The sequence below is a fragment of the Spinacia oleracea genome, chromosome 1 (genome assembly GCF_020520425.1).
Source record: "Spinacia oleracea cultivar Varoflay chromosome 1, BTI_SOV_V1, whole genome shotgun sequence".
Lineage (NCBI taxonomy): Eukaryota > Viridiplantae > Streptophyta > Magnoliopsida > Caryophyllales > Amaranthaceae > Spinacia > Spinacia oleracea.
The window spans coordinates 86450142-86461274 of record NC_079487.1 but is presented as its reverse complement, the minus strand read 5'-3'; positions in this window follow the sequence as shown (position 1 = coordinate 86461274).

Genomic DNA, 11133 nt, shown 5'->3' with positions numbered 1-11133 from the left:
TATAAAATTTTGACATTTTATTCAAGAGAAATGAATAACCCTCAAAATGGGAACGAAAATCAGAGTAATGACATTTTATTTAAAAGGAATGAATAACCCTCGATACCATACCAGAGTAATGACATTTTATTAAAGAGGAATGACTAAAAATCTTAAAACGGGATCGAAGTAATGAAATTTTATTAAAGAGGAATGAATAAACCTCGAACGAGAATTGAAATAAGAGTAATGACGTTTTATTAACGAGGAATGAATAAATCTTGAAACAGTAATGACATTTTATTAAAGAGGAATGAATAAACCTAGCTCGAACAGGAACGGAAATGGGAGTAATGACGTTTTATTAATGAGGAACGAATAAACCTCGAACGAGAACGGAAGTCGGAGTAATGAAGTTTTATTAATGAGGAACGAATAAACCTCGAAAGGGAACAGAAATCGGAGTAATGACGTTTGATTAACGAGGAACGAATAAACTTAGAACGGGAACGGGAATCGGAAACGAAAAAGGAAACAAAGGAACTGGTGAACTTTGGTTTTTTTTTTGGGAAACAGGACTTAGACTTGTTTGAAAAAGGGAAATGTAACTTAGAATTCTAAACTTGATAATTTTCTATTTTTGAAAATAAAAAATAACACGAAAAAATGTTTAACAACCGTTACGTGAATGGGTCACGGTTATTTCCCGAAATGTCGTTGCCTATAAGTGGACTAACGAAATAAAATATTATTTTTAGAAAATAATAATTTGAAAAAGCGTTACTTTTTCCGCGAGAAGGACATTTAGTAAGAGTTAAGGTTATTTGCAGAGTATGAAGGGTGAGATGGCTCGAGAGTTTTTGTCCGCGAAATATTTGTACGCTAGAAAATTCAAGGCTTGCATGAGAAGCGCCAGAAATTTCCAGCGCTGACCTGGAGAGCACTAGAAATTTCTAGCGCTGGTCATCTATAAATCGCAATTTCTGTAACAGTTTCGCCATTGCTGCTGTTGTTAGCCGAGTTGGTTTTTGCTATCTTCTCTCAACTCCCTTGTTCGTTTTTGCTCTAATTTCGTGTGTTACTTCACCAAATTTGTTCCCTAGTAGTCCTAGATCACAAATATGTAAGTAATTTCGGATTTTGCTTGAGTTTTGACTTAATTTTGAGTAAAATTCGTAAGAACTTATATGCTCAAATTGATTTGGGGTTTTTTTAATTTTGGCCCAATTTCTTGCAATTTATTGCTTGCATGTGATGTTTTTCAAATGTATAGGTCATCTAGCATGTTAATTTCCCCAAGTATATTGATTTTTGGTAATTTGAGCTTGCTCAAAATTAGCCCCCAAGTGTACCTACAAATTGATATTGGAATGCAATGTAGGTGTTCTTGCCTTTTTTCTTGCGGTACACATAGTCTATGAGTGATAGAAAATGCATGAATTTTCGATGTTGTTTTGCTCAATTTCGTATGTACAGGTTTACTACCAATTTGAACTTAGTAGCATGTTCATACTTAGGGAACGAAATTGTTTGACTCCACCCACAAAGACAAACTTGGTATGAATTTGAATACTTGGAACTTATAAATAGTATGTGCTATTTTTTGGGGTAAGGTTTAGTGCGGAAATAGCATGTCGGATGGACATTTGACCATTCCTGAGGATGAGGAGGATTTTTCGGATTACATGATACAACCTTAGGTGCATACCCTGCGTCGTTTGAGGCACGAGCGTACTGGTGCTCGTGCTCGCCGTACTTCACGTGCATCGCGAGACTCTCCTTCTAGGCCATCTATATCGCGTCCTTCTACTTCACGGGCGCTAGCTATTGGTAGGCAAAGGTGGGATCCTAAGGATGTGCCCTCTTGGCAGGGTGCACTTGACTTCGATATGGAGGACCTACATTATGACTTGGAGCTCCACATGGTGTCTCGCTTTCGAGCAGGTGTGGATGGTTCGGACACTTCTTGCAGGCCTTACGGTGGGTCCGTGTTTGCGGAGTGTCTTGAGGCGCTAGATCAGGGGACGTTGGATGTAGTATAGGCCCCTTTACCAAACTAGCTTACTATTAGGGAGTTGGTGCGCCCTAACGCATCTAAGAGGTTTCTACGGTCGATCTTGAAGTGGTTGTGGGATACCACCAACACTTTCCACTTCCCTTTGGGTGAGATGACTATCACTCTTCAGGATTACACTGCCCTTACAGGTATTTCTTTTACCGGTACTTTGATCTTCCTTCCCCGGGAGACCGAGTTGCCGAAGGTGGACACGGTCGTGGCTTGTATAGGAGCGGATTTGGATGTCGAGGTGAAGTGGTACAAGGAGAAGGGGATGCCTTACTTCCTGTTGGTGACGGTCCTGGAGGAGGGTCGTAACCTTGATGATACGGCTTCTACGGGTTTGAACGCCCGTATATTCTACTTGTTATTCTTGAGTTCGACTATTCTGTCGAACCGGTCTGAGAGGGTTGGCCCCTAGTTGATCCCGTTAGTGCAGGATCTTTCGGAAATGGGTTCGTTCTGCTAGGGTGAGTCGGCTTATGAGAACTTCATCAACCATATGAGCAAGGATGTGAGAGTTCTATAATGTCCAAATAGGAGGCTGACTCCGATTTCTATGTGTGCTCAATCATGGCTCTTTGAGGTATGTGCCTCTCTACTTTTTAGAATGCTAATTTGTAAATTGTTTATTCCAGGGGAAGAGGGACATACGCTACACGATAGCTACCTATTGGGGTGCTATAAGGCGTATGAAGAGGCGTCCTGAGCCATTCAAGTTGCGGGAGATGTTTGGGGCTGTGCACCCTGATCCTGGTAAGTATGCGATTTTCTTACTTTTTGTTGTCTCGTTTTATGCAAGATTATAACGGGTTATTTTGTCTTTTGTGTGTAAATAGGTAGTTTGGTCTCCATGGATCAACTAGGTGCCATTGAGGATTTGGAGGAGATCCGGGATCTGAGCCGATTCTGGATATTGTTTCGAGGTTCGAGGTGTCCGACATGTTATCTCGGAGAGAGGGTGTTTAGGCAGACATCTGGTGTCTTTCGGGTGCCTCCGGCACCTCCGATTAGTATGTTGCGCACGACCGGTATTTGTGTTGGTCTTGGCGAGAATATACTGCGAGGTGTGCCATATGATGGTCTGGTGATTGTAGATGCTAGCTACATTTGTGAATGACCGGATATTTCTGCCCCCAGTAGTTCCGGTATGTGTATGTTTTCTTTCATTTGTGTGCACATCCTTGTTATAGTCATACTAACTTATTTTTGTGTATGCAGCCTGAGGCGGCTACACATGACGGTTGGGTGCCGCCTAACTGCAGCATCTCCTACATTGCCGACGGTGGTTCCGAGACGATGGAGGTGGTGCCTGCCGTCCCGGAGGGAGAGGGTTTTCACCCTTTGATCCCTAAGGTTGCTCGTCTAGTATGGACTTCGTGTTAGTAGATGCATCTATTTGATTTTTGTATACATTTGCTATTAACAATGATTTTTGTGTCTTCGGCTGCCTGTTAGCATGGCTTACGGGATGGTGAAGGTGATCAACCGACTTAAGGCCGCGTTGGTGAACACTCAGACGACCTTCTCGTGCCGTAACCCGAGTTCGATTCAGGTAGTGTGCCTAGACCTTGGTTTTAGCTTTTAGTAATTGTATATATGATGACTTATTTTTTCTACTTTTCAGACTGGAGCGAGACAGCCTCCTCCTCAGGATTCGACAAAGACTCCTCGTACGGGTCGAGATACCTTCGAGAGTGGTCGTGGTGCTGCTGGGCCACAGGCTAGGCCACAAAGGTCTGACGTTGGGACGAGCCAGAGGTCCACGTAGCAAAGGGTTGATCTTAGGAGGAGCCACTCGGGTCAGACAGAGGTTCAGATGCCTTAGACCAGTTGGCATCCCTTGTTTTAAGCGCCTCAACCGAGTTGGCAGCCACCACTTTTCTTTACTTCTCAGCCCGGCTGCGCCGGGCCACCATTTCAGTAGCCTTTCAGTACGGGATGGATGCCGACGCAGCCGTTGCCGCCGCCGACGCGGAAGGGCGGGCAGTCTCAGGTTTGGGGACCACCCCCTTTCTCCTAGATCACGAGCAATGACCCGTTTAGCGGATCTCAGGCGATGTTGGGCGAGAGTTCGGGTGGAGGTGATCTGGATACTAAGGATGATCTCTTTTGGGGTGATGTCCGACCTCCGGGATTTTGAGGGGACTTGGTGCCCGAGAGACATTTTTAGACCAAGTACATATTTTTGGATATGTAGTTGTATTTTCTGTATTTGTGTTCATATTTTTGTATTAGAACGGTACGCATTTATATTCCATTTACTTTTTCGTACTTGCGTTTTTATTTTGTCTGAATTACTCGAATCAAAACTTTGCAAAAAAATCTTAGATGGATGCATTCCGACTTACCCTTAAAAAACGCATAAAAACAGAAATGACACTTTTTGAGTATTTAGGGCCAACAACGTTTTTGGAACTAGTCGGAATGCTTTTATTAGAAATCGAATCTGAGTAGAATTACAAGTGATGTATAAAATCCTAATTGTCCTAGAATAGTTGAGTTATACTAGAGTTTACGTAGGATTAAAAATAAATTAAAACATAAATCATATGAATTCTGGATAGGTCTACGAGTTTTCTGAAGACCATACTGCTTGCGCCAGATTTTTCCAGCGTTACACTGTATGCGTTGGAACTTTCTAGCGCTGGTGAGGCCAGCGCTGGAATTTTCCGGCGCTAGTTTCCCGGTTCTCCAGAAACTCAAGTTCTGTTTTTCTGTTTCAAATTGAGTTATTGACTTGGGACATTTTTATAAATATTTGATGGTGTGCTCTTTTTGTTCGTCACCCTCTGCTTTGTCTCTGAAATCTACTGTTAGCAAGTGGCTTCGTCCCCTTACCCCGATTAAGAAAATATTTCTAAAAGAATATAATTTAGATGCTTTCTTAGGTTTACAACAAATAGAAGTAGACTTTAGTTTCTTTCATGCTGCCTTGGATTTCTAGGATCCTGATCATCATGTTTTCGGTTTTAGAAATAGTGAAATTGTCCATTTGCCTGAAAAATTTGCTACAATTCTAGGTTATCCTGTCAACGCGCTTTCCGTTACCCATGGTGCTGCTGATGAGGGTGGGAAAATAATGGGGAAATTCCTTGGCCTGAGTGATGACGCAATTAATGATATGGTAGTAGAAAATAATGTCAATCTGACTAAGCTCATTAAATGCTTCAATGTCCCTACTAGCAACATAACCAAATCAAAGTGTAGCGTCAGGGCCCTCTACTTTGTTTATTAAATTGTTACTTGTTCTACAATAATGACAGTATGCTGAGGGACCTTAACCCGATACCAATTGTCATCCAGATGGAGAGCCGGTATTCCATGACGCCCATGGTTGTTGCCGAAAATATATTTTGTGCGGATACGCTGAAGAAGGATACAAAGTCCGAAACTTTTGGTGGTAGCCCTCTGTTACTGCATGTAATCAGTCATACGTGTTTAATTCATTTGTTTTTGTGCACCTAAATATTATTGCGCTACCGTGTTGGTGCTACAAATTTGTAGCGCTTGGATCTGAGCGCTGCTATAGGATTTTTTCTTTATTTATTTTTATTTTTATTACTATTTCTGACATTAACCGCGTTTGAATGTTCGAGCGTCACAGTGGGTAGCGTTGTTATATTCTCGCGCTACGCTGGTCTGCTGGAATATTCTGATGCTGATTTTTGCAGTTTCTTTCCTGCATGTTGTTTGTATTGTTCATTTTTTTGATTTTACAAATTGTTTGCGAACAATATATGATTGATTCCCGATTTCGTATTTTTAGATTTGGCTCATGGAGCGGCTAAGGCTCTTAGAGGCCCCATTTGATCTAAGGACTTCTTGTCCTAAGGCTCTTGGAAATAGGAAGTGCCTTCACCAAGGGGAGAATGAGGCCAAATGAACCTCCTATTTTACACAAGGTCTTTGATCCGTCAAATGGGTGATCTCGTGGTGGGGTTTGCGATTGATGACCGGCGGCTCCGAGCGCATTGTTTTCACAAGGCTCGTTTGGATGACCCATCCTACCTATTTATTTTCATACCGGGTCATGAGGTAGTACGGTATGAGGCAAAATATCCCTTTTTTGGATACCACTCCATCGGCTACAACTTCCTTTCCCCGACACCACATCCTTGCGTGAGAGTATTATGATAACTTACCCCGTCGGGATGTTACCGCGGAAGGAAATATTTCCCTTTCTGAGAATTACAAGATCTGGATGAGTTCGAGTGATGCTTCGGAGAGGACCATGGCTTGTAGTGCTCAACCTGCTGAGTTTATGTGAACGTGGAATAGAGCTAAGCATGACCAGGATGATGTTTCAAAGCCTGGCGTTGCCAGTTCTAAGCCTCAAAGGAGACAAATAGATAGGAAACGCAGAACTGATCATCCTTATGTGACACTAGATCCCGCAGGAAGCGTGCTAAGCGTGTCGTAGTTGCGCCCAAGAAGGCAACAAAATATCCTGCTAGGGATCGTCGTCGCGAGAAAGGTAGGAGTAGGCGTGGACTGAGAAGACTACAATTCCGCAGATGCGGTTGCTGAAACTTCTACTATTGGTGCACCGGTTGGAGTTATTCCACCTGATTCGTTGATTGACGTTCAAGCTGAGAAGGTGACTGAGGCCTTGGCGACCATGGAGCTGGGCTTGAAGATCCAGTTGCTTCCATGGACATAGATTTAGGTTTGGTAGAGAAGCCCACTGATGTGGCTCCTATGCATTCCCACCTCTACAGGAATTTGTTTGCTGATCCCGAAGAACTAGAAAGTGCTTAGGATTTTTGTAAGGTGCATGTGACCTTTGTTTTTTTTTGTTTTTTTTTAAATTTTTATGCTTTAGTTTGATGTTTTCTTTTTCTTTTCTTTTGCATTGGTTTTCGTTTGAATCGCAATGCAAGTATTTAAATTTCAATAAAGCGTTACTCTTTATTTCAATAACTTTACAGACTCACAATTTTTGCAAATTATTTGAACTGAATCCTTTTTCAGGATTGCCTACTTATCTTCCCTAAGTAAGATTAGTTTAGAATCAGGTCGCATGTAGTTCTGATTAGTAAAGAAATTTCTATGTGCCAAATTTTGAATGAATAAGTTTGAGTAACGTTATTGCGTAAAATTGCATATATTGCACAAAAAGTTTGAATTTACGCCCGGCGCAAGAACTTTCGAGCGCTAGACAGTGCAGCGCATTTTTTTTATAGCGTAGGGCAGGCAGGCATTGTTGACGCACCAAAATAATAAATATCGGACCATACCGACTGTCGGACCATACCGACGGAATTCCCGTGGTTAAAAGAAAGAATGAAACAACGTCCTGTATCATTCAAGGAGTACAAGTTTTCCGGCAAGACTCCCCCCATTGTTCATACTCAAGGTATATACGTTCCAAGAGTTTTGAAACTCATTCGGGTTGCACTTTACGTTAATTAATATTTTATGCACAAGGTGAACTCAAGACACAACAACAAGACATAATATACAAGCAACCAAACATTGACACTTCATTTTAATCCTTTATGAGATGTGATCAAACATAGGACTCAAGTGATATTACTCCCATTGTTCCTTCTCAATATGCTACCGAGATAACCCGACATTGCCAGTTAACAAGCGGGGTGTGCACGAGGTACGAATAGTCCTTAGTTCAATTCCCATAGACTTCTAAAACATATTCTACTCGGCGGTAGAACACCTACTGCACATCGACACTACTACTTGGCTTAAAGTATGCTAGACATCTCGTACAATAGCATAAACATAATCCTTGCATGCGAAACACTCATACATGCATACAAACTGAGCAACATGCTTGACATAATTCGACGATTATAAATGGTCACAACATGATTGTTCACATAGGCTTCATAATTCAACAATAAACCATAACATGCTTGTTCACCACATCAAACATGAGTTCAATAATATTTCAAATCACATGATTCACCAATAATAATCGTCACATAATCGTCATGTAAACGGTGGTCACCCTAGGCATGTACGTACCTCAAGTATCTAAGTAAGGGGGCCACTTTGCGAATCACAGTCAAGGCTAGAAATCACCTCCTATAATTAAAATAATAGAATCTAGTTATGATCCATGCTTACTGAATTTCCAGCAACTTTTAAGAGTTTTAAAACCTTTGATTTAATTATAAATTAGTTGCTCATAATTAAAATAATAGTCTATTGGCCGATTAAAGTCCTAGTACGAAAATATTTTTATTTCGCCTTTAAAATCATTAAAATAAACACTTTAAAACCTTGGATTAAATATGAAAATTACATTTGATTTCCCTGATTTAAATCACCATTAAATTATGCAAATCAATCTCTTATTAAATTAGGATTAAAACCCTAGTATCAAATAATCATAAAAATCACTTTAGGACATCAAAAATCCACACTTTATTAATTTATTAAATCTGAAAATAATAACTCTTTTAATTAAAATCATGATCATCCTCATGAATTCAAACACGTAAAACATCACAATACGGTGTTCATAACCGTTCCCAACAATTTAATTAATCAAAATCAATAATAATAATATAGTTTTAAAATACGTAATTGAAATAGAATAGGCAAGGAAGAAGAGAATTATACCAAACCGGCCTATAGCACACTACAATCACGAATTTGATGTGATTGGGCGCAAAAAGGAGTTAACGGAACACAAACAAACACACAACACACAAGAAGCCGTGTGCGTGTGTGCGGCAGCGACGAGAAGGCAATAGCAGGGGCGGGTGAGGCTTGGCGCAACAGGCACGAGTGTGCGAGTGCGAGTGCGAGTGTGTGTGGGGGTCGAGGGGAAGCAGCAACGACACACACGCAACAACAACAATGCAACACAACAGCACCAATACACCGCAAGGTGCGTGTGTGTGGTGGGCGAGTGAGCGACGAGAGAAAGAGAGAAGGGAGTGTGGTTGTGTGCACGAAGGCACGGGGCAGCGCACGAGGAGGGGCGAAGGATTACGTGCACGAGCAACGCAGCAAGGCAAGGCATGAGAAGTCACTAGTAGAAAAAACCTCTGTTGCAGCCCCCTTGTTGCAGCGTACATGTATAAATACGCTTCAACAACCAGTCGGTCAACGCGGGTCAAACCCTTTAAAGGGTTATCGCAGCGTACATTTTAATTGTTCGCAGCAAAAGTGTATGTTGCAGCGTATAAAATAAAAGCCCACAGCAACATCCCGACGTTATCGCAGCGTACATGCTATTGCCCCCTGCAACAAGTCCGCGTTTCAAAAAATTTTGCTGCAATAACGTACGTCAATAGCTTTTTCCCTTAAACAAAATTTTGAAACCGTGCTCAACGTACGTACTCCTTCTCTCCAAGCTTTTTCCCTTAAACAAATATCCAAGCATCTGGCCTTCGAACTCAACCGTCGAACTCAGCCATGCGTCGCCGTCGAATTCAGGCGTTGCTCAGCCCTGCGTCGCTGTCTTCGCCGGTGTGTTTGTGTTCTCGCCTCATCTCCCCCATCCCGTTCTGTTCTCGCGCGCCTACTCAGTCCTTGAAAGGTCGATAATCTTGGTCGACCGGGGGTTCAGCGTCCCCCTATCGCGTCCTGGTTCCGGTGGTTGCTCGGCGTTACTCTCCTTGCCACAACAAGTAATTATGGTTTGTTCAATTTTTATTTTCGTTTTTTATTTTCGTTTTCAGATTAGGGTTCAATTTTCGTTTTTGATTTTCGTTTTGAATTTCGTTTTTGATTTTCGTTTTGATTTTCATTTTCAATTTTCGTTTTTGATTTTCGTTTGTTCAACTTTTATTTTATTTTGATTTTTTTGATTTTTTTGGCTGTTTTTCAATTATTTCTTTAATTTGCAGTTAATTGTGAAGATGGGTAGATACGCATATGGTTGAAGAGAGGGACGATGATCGTACTGCCAGCATAATCTATCATCGTGCTTGTTTGAATTTCAACAATTGCATAAGGTATTGATATATCTAATTATCTTCATAAAGTTTCTCTTTTCCTCTTTTGAAAGTTGAAATCAATAGTACAGTAAGTGCTTATCATTTTTACGATAAATAAAATTTGGATAAGTACAGTAAGTGTAATAATAAAACGTGTACATTAGTATTCTATGCTTAAGTATCCATTCCGTTTTACTTATTAGGATTTTTTTTGGACTTCTAATATCACTTCAGTGAAGCATTGATAAACTTAAATGATGTAATCAAAGATTTGCGGAACTTCTTAATGATTTTGTGACTTCTTAATATATGTGTTTATGTGTGGAACCTTTTGTTGTTGTTATTAGTAATGAGTCGTCGTTGGATGTATGGTGACCATACTACGGAAGAATACTTGAGTGGGGTCGCAGAGTTCATTAGATGTGCTTTAGCACACCAACGGAGTACAAAAGCCGAAAAAATCTATTGTCCCTGCCGTGATTGTAACAATATCAAGCGGTTAGGTGACATTGATGAAATTGAGGATCATTTATTTTGCCGTGGGTTTAAGCAAGATTACCATGTTTGGTTTTGGCATGGTGAAACAATACCTGATCGTCCAAGTTCTAGTGTCCATGAATTTGATGTTTAGAGTAATGAGAGTGATGATGATATTTATGAGAATAATGAGACGGATGATGATGAGGTAGAAGATGATGAAATAAATGAGATGATGGATGGGCTGAAAGATCAATTGGACGAACGACCTAAGATGTTCGAACAAGTATCAAAGGCTGCTGAAACTCCTTTGTATCCCGGTTGTACAAAATTCAGCAAGTTGGAATGTGTGTCAATACTTTACAACCTCAAATGTAAAGGTGGTTGGAGAGATGAACACTTTGACACCTTATTGGAGTTGGTAGGTGAATTTTTGCCGGAAGGGAATGATATCCCCACCTCTACCTATTATGCCAGGAAATTGATGTGTCCCTTAGGCTTATAGGTCGACAAGATAGATGCTTGCCCAAATGATTGTATGCTTTACAGAAAAGAGCATGAACATTTGGATGAGTGTCCAACATGCGGCGCATCTCGTTACAAACGTAAAGGGGCAAATTCAGCTAAGAGGGGCCCGCCTGCTAAGTCTTTGTGGTATCTTCCAATCATACTTAGGTTTGAGCGTATGTTTTCATTGAAGAAACAAGC